Source organism: Asparagus officinalis, chromosome 9, assembly GCF_001876935.1.
Source record: "Asparagus officinalis chromosome 9, Aspof.V1, whole genome shotgun sequence".
Lineage (NCBI taxonomy): Eukaryota > Viridiplantae > Streptophyta > Magnoliopsida > Asparagales > Asparagaceae > Asparagus > Asparagus officinalis.
This window is the reverse complement of record NC_033802.1, coordinates 9,399,594-9,407,580: the sequence shown is the minus strand read 5'-3', so window position 1 is coordinate 9,407,580 and position 7,987 is coordinate 9,399,594. Positions and strand designations below refer to the sequence as shown.

Genomic DNA, 7,987 nt, shown 5'->3' with positions numbered 1-7,987 from the left:
TATCGGGGGGATTTGACTCGAGATTCAAAGAATCATAATCCTGCAAAATGTCTGTGCTCTTGCAGGCAATAAAATTGTCAACAGAGGGAACACAAAGCCCGGCATCCGACCCTTATAAGATTCAGAATCGTTTACGGAAATTTGACAGCGAGCAGGAAAAGATCTAATTTTTTAGTATTAACTGGACGACAACTTCCTTTATTATTATCTTTCATATAATTAATTTCTTAAAATGGGCTCAGGTATTCATCAATATGTCAAAGCACGTTCAGAATTCCAGAATAAAACCAAAAAATCATGGTTTCCATCTGAAAGTTACACATGCTGATGCTGAACTAACTGCGTTTGCAGAAACTAGAAAGACCACATCTATCTGAACCATTAGAAATGCATCACAGAAGTTCGTACGTGCCTGAGATTAATCGACTGATCCGGAAACACGCATTGTATTTTCGGCAGACAGTACCTTTATAAGATCCACAGCTAGCGAACTAGAGACACACGATGGGCCCTGGAATTGGTGAGCACAAACCAAGTCCAACCACCTCTGCTAAACAAATAACCTTTCGTAATTTGCTTGAACGACAATAGGAGTGAATACACAAAACTTGCCAAAGTAGTTGGGTAATGCTTTGGTTAAACTATCATTTGTGGAGGCTAATTAAAGGACCTCAAGCTACCCTCGTGCTTTTCGCTTTCTTCTTCGGGTTTTGGGGAGGCTGATTAAGGACGCGCTGCTACAAAACCCGTCATCAATACAAATGCTCCTCGCAATCGGTTACGAAATCTTTGGATCTCGCCTTCTAACGGTGAAAACAGAGCTCAAAACTGCTGTTGCTCATGAACGCAAAGCTAACTATGAACAAACCGAACAAATTTGTAGAAATTAAGACTTACGGGAAAAAACCTAGAAAACCCTAAAAAAAATCCTAGTAGAGAGTAGCCTGCTAGTTCAAACAAATGGGAACTAAATGAATCGAACAAATCAATAAGGATCGGGGGCAATCGTTGAGACGGGTAAATTTCTGAAGAATTAGAAGCCAGGAAACCCTAATTAACCGCTCCAGTAGAAACTAACACCAGAGGAAGAGTAAAGAGGAGGAGAAATCGCACCTTCAGCTCAGAAACCCTCGCCTCGCCTCGCCTCGCCTTGAGAGAGCAAAAGGGCGGCTTTTGCTCAGCTTTACAAAACTCTACTCTCTATTGGGTAGTTGATGCAGGTAGCTTTCGGGGCAGTTTGGTCGGTACGGAAAAATATTTATGAAATTTGGTTGAGGGGGAATTAGGGCAAAGAGAGCGGCAAAAATGTAAAAGCGCCTCCAGTTGAAGATTTTTAGGAGGGAGCGCAGAGCGAGGGGCGTTGGGGTACGGTAAAAATATCCAACAATACCGGATTCAAGAAGAGAGAGAGAAAATAAATTATAAATTTGATGTGTTTACTCCGCTTAGGGCTTGTTTGGATTGAGGGGAATGAGGCTCAAGGGAAGTTAGGGGAACCATTCACCTCCATTCACCTTGTTTGGGAACACTTAGGAGGTGAAGTTAATTCACCCTAGTTCTCCTTGGTTCACCCCCTAAGGTACCATTTGGCAAAGGGTTAAGTGAGGGGTTAAGGAGACTTAACCCCTTCTTAACCTGCCAAACACAACAAATCTATATAAGGGTTAAAGTGAGTTAACCCTCCATAATTTGCCAAACATAAAAAAATAGAAGGGTTAAGTTAACCCCTCTAGAGGGGTTAAAATGAGTTAACCCCTCAAAATGAGGGGTTTACTAATACTCGTATTTAGATGGAATAAGAGTTAACCCTTCTAATTATAAAGAAAATAGTCAAAATCATTGTTATTCCCAAACACTAAAACTGATCATAAGGGCTAAAATAAAACTTATTTAACGGGTTAATAATTTAGTCCTTCGGATTATCAAATGAGCTAAGTACATTAATCCTTCTCTTTAACCCCTCTTCATTAACCCTTTGCCAAACGGGGCCTTAATAGTATAAAAATTGTTACCCCCCAAATTGGGGTGTAACCAAGGGAAAGGGAACTCCCTTCCCTTCACTCAGTTTCCCTTAACTTCCCTTCACCCCCTACAAATCCAAACATGCCCTTAGTCTCCTCCTACCAAACAAGAAGCACAATGTGTATATACTTCCTTGCAGCTCGTTATATATTTTCTTATCTTACCTTCCTTCTTTGTAACCCCTACCAAACAATGCCTTAGAAATACATTGTTGGGGGTCTTCGGGCTGAAATGGATTTCATGAAAAAATCGATGTCGCGGAGCTCTTAACAACTTCTTTTATATAAATTATCAAACTAACCAAATATAATAAATGTAAATCTTTAGTGGCTTGAGATTTTTTAAAAGTTGGTGTGGCAAATATGGAAACAAATTTCATCCTTTTATAACGTGAACCAAACATCTTTTGAATCCAATTTGTATGTGAGGTTGGCAAAATAAGTATTCCCAGCTTTAAATGTTAGCTAAATGGCTTTTTGTTCTTGGATCATTAGATTTTAAGTATGCCAATCTAAGGGTGATATTCGTTGAATGCACATCTAATATCATGGAACATTCCTACTGATTACTTTCTCAAGGTTGGCGATGTGGAGAAATCAGAAAAACCAGATTTTCTGGCATAAGTCGACTCATGCACAAGGGTAAGTCGACTTATGGTAAGTCGACTTGACAGTGTGCACAAGTCGACTTACGATCTGCGCTGAAATTGTGAATTTTTTCTCTGCCAAGTCGACTTATCAGGTTTGATAAGTCGACTTACGAAGTGTGCTCCAGTTGCTGTTTTTCTCTCTGCCAAGTCGACTTATGCTGTCTGTTAAGTCGACTTACGATGGGTTTTTTGCATAATCAGGTTTCCTGTTTGCAGTCTGATTGGGTTTTTGTTTTGAAATAAATAGGGAAACGAGTTGTTAGGGTTTTTAATCAGAGATTGAGGAATCTTTTGAGCATTGTGAGAGGGAGATATTGTGAGCAAGGTGAGATCTTTGGTTGAGGGTTAGTTTGAGAGTTTTGTGTGATTGTAACCCTTTGTACTCTCCTTGAATTAGTGAAATCTCCACATCCTCTCCCCGTGGACGTAGGCAAATTGCCGAACCACGTATATCTCTGTGTTTTGGTTTGATTTGTCGTAATTGGCTTGATTTGTGCAAGAGTGTGGCTTTCTTCTTCCGTGATCACAAGTTCGTTGTGTGTGCGTGCAACGCTTCCGCATAGGCGCGCGGCAAGTGGTATCAGAGCTCAGATTTCAGATCTGGGGTTTTGGATTAGGTGGAGGAAGATTCAGTTGGAAGCTTGGTTCTTGGAGTTCTAGGCTTTGGTGGAGTTAGGGTTTGAAGTTGCCGTTGAAGATCTCGCTTTCCTCGTGTGGTTAGGAGTTCTATTTGGAATCCAATCTAGGGTTCAGTTGGGTAATTTCTTATTCTTTTCAAAGTTTGGATCTTTCTCTACAATTTGGAAGTTGTGATTATGGGTGAAGTAATTGGTGAAAGCAGCAAGATGACAGGCACAGTTCAAGTGGGTTTTCAGAACACTAAGATTAGTGTAGTGAAATATGACGGCAAGATCAATTTTGGTTTGTGGATGAGCGACGTACAGGATGCGCTCAATGCTCAAAATCTGGAGGAGACCATCATGGTCGATGTGAGGCCACCTAAATATGAAGAGGCGATATGGGAAAAGATGAATCGAAATGCTTGCGGGGTGATCAGGTCCTGTTTGGAACAGGAGCTGAAATACGATGTGATTGGGGTGACGTCTGCGATGAAGATGTGGGAAATTCTCAACAATAAGTACCTTACGAAGAGTGTTGAGAACCGGTTGCACTTGCTGCGAAGGTTATTCAGATTCCAGATGTCCAGAGGTACCTCGCTTGCGGCTCATGTGAACAACTACACTAAGTTGTTGTCGGACTTGGCGAACGTGGATGAGAAGATCACAGATGAGTACAAGGCTATTATTCTTTTGGGCTCCTTACCGGATGAGGAGTATGATACCTTCGTGCTTACGTTGCTGAACGGGAGATCTTCTATCACTTATAGTGAAGTGACTAACGCATTGACGAACTATGATTTGAGGAGGAAGGATAAGGAGACTTCCCGCGCTAGTACTTCAGGAGAGGCCTTGTCGACGAGAGGTAGAAGCTCATATCAGAAAGATGGAAATAGAGGGAGGTCAAAGTCAAGAGGTCGTCACCAGCTTGGAAAGAACCAATGTACATTCTGCAAAGAGCAGGGACATTGGAAGAGAGACTATCCAAAAGTCAAAGAAAAGGAGAATAGCAAGAATAAGGGCCCGAAGGCCAATGAGGTGAATGTTGCGAAAGGCGATGATTCCGATGATTCGAGCTTTTCTCTTTTGATTACTCCGGAGGTGAACCATTTGGATGCATCGGAGTGGATGCTTGATTCTGGCGCTACTTATCATGTGACTCCTAGGCGAGATTGGTTTTCATCATTTGAGAGACTCGACGGGGGTGTTGTTGTCATGGGAAATGATCAATCCTGTGGCGTTCGTGGGATAGGTACTGTGAGGATTCGGATGCACGATGGAGTAGTCCGTGATCCGTGAGTTGAAGGAGGTGAGATTCGTTCCTCAACTTAAGAAGAATCTTATCTCAGTTGGGGCTTTGGAGGCGAAGGGATTCAGGGTGACCTTTAAGAATGCTGTAGCAAAGGTTACTAAGGGATCTTTGGTGATGATGAAGGGAGTCCGCAGTCATAACTTATACTATCTGAAGGGGAGCACCGAGATTGGCCAGGTTGCTTCGGCTATTTCAGAGGCGGACATGAGCAGACTTTGGCATTACAGGTTAGGGTACACAGGAGAGAAGTCACTGCAGGCTTTGTGTAAGTAGGGGCTATTGAAGGGAGCCAAGAGTGGAAAGATTGAGTTCTGTGAGCACTGTGTTCTTGGAAAGAAGACGAATGTGAAGTTTGGGACGGCCATTCATAGGACGAGGGGTATCTTGGACTACGTGCACACAGATGTTTGGGGTCCCACCAAGACGGCATCAATTGGTGGTTGACATTGGTTCGTCACATTTGTTGATGACTATTCTAGGCATTGTTGGGTGTACACCATGAAGCATAAGAGTGAAGTCCTAGATTTGTTTGTGGAGTGGAAAAAGAGATTGTAACTGCAGACTGGGAGAAAAATCAAGACGTTGCGATCCGATAACGGCGGCGAGTATACTTCAGACCCCTTTCAGCAGCTATGTCGAGACGAGGGCATAGAGATGCACTTCACAGTTAGTCATACACCGCAGCAGAATGGGGTGGCAGAGAGATTGAATCGGTCTTTGCTAGAGAAGATTCGATGTTTATTGGCGCATAGTGGTTTGGAGAAGATCTTTTGGGCTGAGGCACTTTCTTATGCGAGCCACCTCATTAACAGGCTGCCTTCATCTGCGATTGAGGGGAAGACCCCTATGGAGATGTGGTCGGGAGAGACAGCACATGACTATGACCAGCTTAAGGTATTTGGTTGCCCTGCATATTATCATGTTAGAACTGATAAGTTGGAACCTCGAGCTAGGAAGGCCATATTTGTAGGATTCAAGCGTGGTGTCAAGGGATACAAGCTTTGGGATCCAGTTGATAAGAAGATTGTGCTGAGTAGGGACGTCACATTCGATGAGGCTTCTATCTTGAAGCTTCCCAGCTCTCATCAGGTGGAGAGCAACCCGACAGAGGAGATTTCGCAGGTGGTGGAGATTGATGCAGCTCCACAGAGTCCAGATAGTGCAGTATCCATGAGAGTGCCGACTGAGGTGACGCCAGGCGAGCACGACGGTGATGCGGAGGATACGGGTACTCATGAGCAGGATCAGGGACCGACGGCTCAGGTTCAGGATTCTATTGCGGCACGGAGACAGAGGAGAGACATACGGGTGCCAGCACGGTATGCCGACACAGTTGCATATGCACTTCCGGTGGAGAGTATCGATGAGATGGTGCCTACTACATTCAGAGAGGCCGAGCAGAGTTCGGAGGCTGATTCGTGGCAGGTGGCTATGCAGGAGGAGATGGAGTCCCTTCATAAGAACGATACATGGGAGCTTGTAGAGCTTTCAAAGGGGCGGAAGGCGATTGAGTGCAAGTGGGTGTACACGAAAAAGGAGGGCTTTGATGGCACTCCAGTGAGATTCAAGGCTAGGTTGGTTGCGAAGGGCTATGCACAGGAAGAAGGTATTGATTATAATGAGGTTTTCTCTCCTGTGGTGAAGCACTCTTCGATTCATATTCTGCCAGCTTTGGTGGCACAATATGGATTAGAGTTATAGATCAGTTGGATGTGAAGACGGCATTTCTTCATGGTGATCTTGATGAAGAAATATATATGACTCAGCCATTTGGGATTCCGAGCTGCAGGGAAGGAAAAATTAGTTTGCAAACTGAAGAAATCGCTATATGGTTTGAAGCAGTCTCCTCGACAGTGGTATAGGCGATTCGATGGTTTTATGATTGGTCATTCGTACACTCGGAGCCAGTTTGATCCTTACGTATATTTTCACAAGTTGAAAGAAGGTGCGTACATCTATTTGTTACTGTATGTCGATGACATATTGGTTGCCTCTAGTTCCAGGTCGGCTATAGATGAATTGAAAGTTCAACTTTCAAATGAGTTTGAGATGAAGGACTTGGGTGAGGCGAAGCGCATTCTAGGGATGGAGATCGGCAGAGACAAGAAGAAGGGCAGAATTTGTTTGACACAGGTGGCTTATTTGAGGAAGGTTCTACAGCGATTCCATGTTAGCATGGATACGAAGCCAGTTGGTGTACCTTTGGGAGCCCATTTGAAGCTTTCAGCTGGTCTTTCACCAAAGTCAGTTGAAGATCGTGAGTTGATGTCGAAGACTCCATATGCGAGCGCGGTTGGGAGCTTGATGTACGCAATGGTATGTACGAGACCGGATTTGTCACAGGCGGTAAGCATGGTTTCGAGATACATGCATGATCCAGGAGTGGGTCATTGGGACGCCGTGAAATGGATTTTGAGGTACATTCGAAGGTACGCTCAATGTTGGTTTGGTTATGAGCGGGACACTACAGGTGGGCAGCTATGCATTGGCTATGTTGATTCGGATTATGCCGGGGATTTGGATAAGCGCCGGTCTACGACGGGGTATGTGTTCACTTTGACCCGTGCGCCGGTGTGTTAGAGATGCACCTTACAGTCTACGGTAGCTTTGTCTACGACGGAGGCAGGGTATATGGTAGTTACGGAGGCTATGAAGGAGGTTATTTGGCTTCGAGGACTTTTGGAGGAACTTGGTATATCGCAAAGATCCGTTACTATTCATTGTGATAGCATGAGTGCTATCTATTTGGCGAAGAATCAGGTTTTTCATGCGCGGACGAAGCACATTGATGTTCGTTATCACTTCGTTCGAGATGTTCTTGAAGATGGCGATGTGGAGATTGTGAAGGTCCACACGAAGGATAATCCGGCGGATATGCTCACAAAGGTGGTTCCGAGCAACAAGTTTGATCATTGCAGAAACTTGTTGAATATTTGTGATTGTTGAGGCCGTTGGCGGCCATTTGGATGAACTACGGGCGGCTTGATCCCTTAGGAGAGGGGGTACGTAGGCAACCATGGTGGTGCAGCCGTATTTGGAGAGACGACACATTGATGCTCTTGGTTTGGTGTCGGCTCAGTTTTGGCAAAATTCGCCGAGGTGGAGAATTGTGGAGAAATCAGAAAAACCAGATTTTCTGGCATAAGTCGACTCATGCACAAGGGTAAGTCGACTTATGGTAAGTCGACTTGACAGTGTGCACAAGTCGACTTACGATCTGCGCTGGAATTGTGAATTTTTTCTCTGCCAAGTTGACTTATCAGGTTTGATAAGTCGACTTATGAAGTGTGCTCCAGTTGCTGTTTTTCTCTCTGCCAAGTCGACTTATGCTGTCTGTTAAGTCGACTTATGATGGGTTTTTTGCATAATCAGGTTTCCTGTTTGCAG

At 44.2% G+C, this 7,987-nt stretch overlaps 1 protein-coding gene across 1 annotated transcript in view; it reads right to left on the bottom strand.

Moving 5' to 3' along the window:
• LOC109823173 (protein-tyrosine sulfotransferase) overlaps positions 1-1,346 on the bottom strand; it is a 20,030-nt gene extending 18,684 nt beyond the window's left edge. The window contains exon 1 of the mRNA XM_020389459.1: positions 1,114-1,346. The gene's annotated coding sequence lies outside the window, so the exon portion shown is untranslated. The remainder of the gene's footprint in view (positions 1-1,113) is intronic.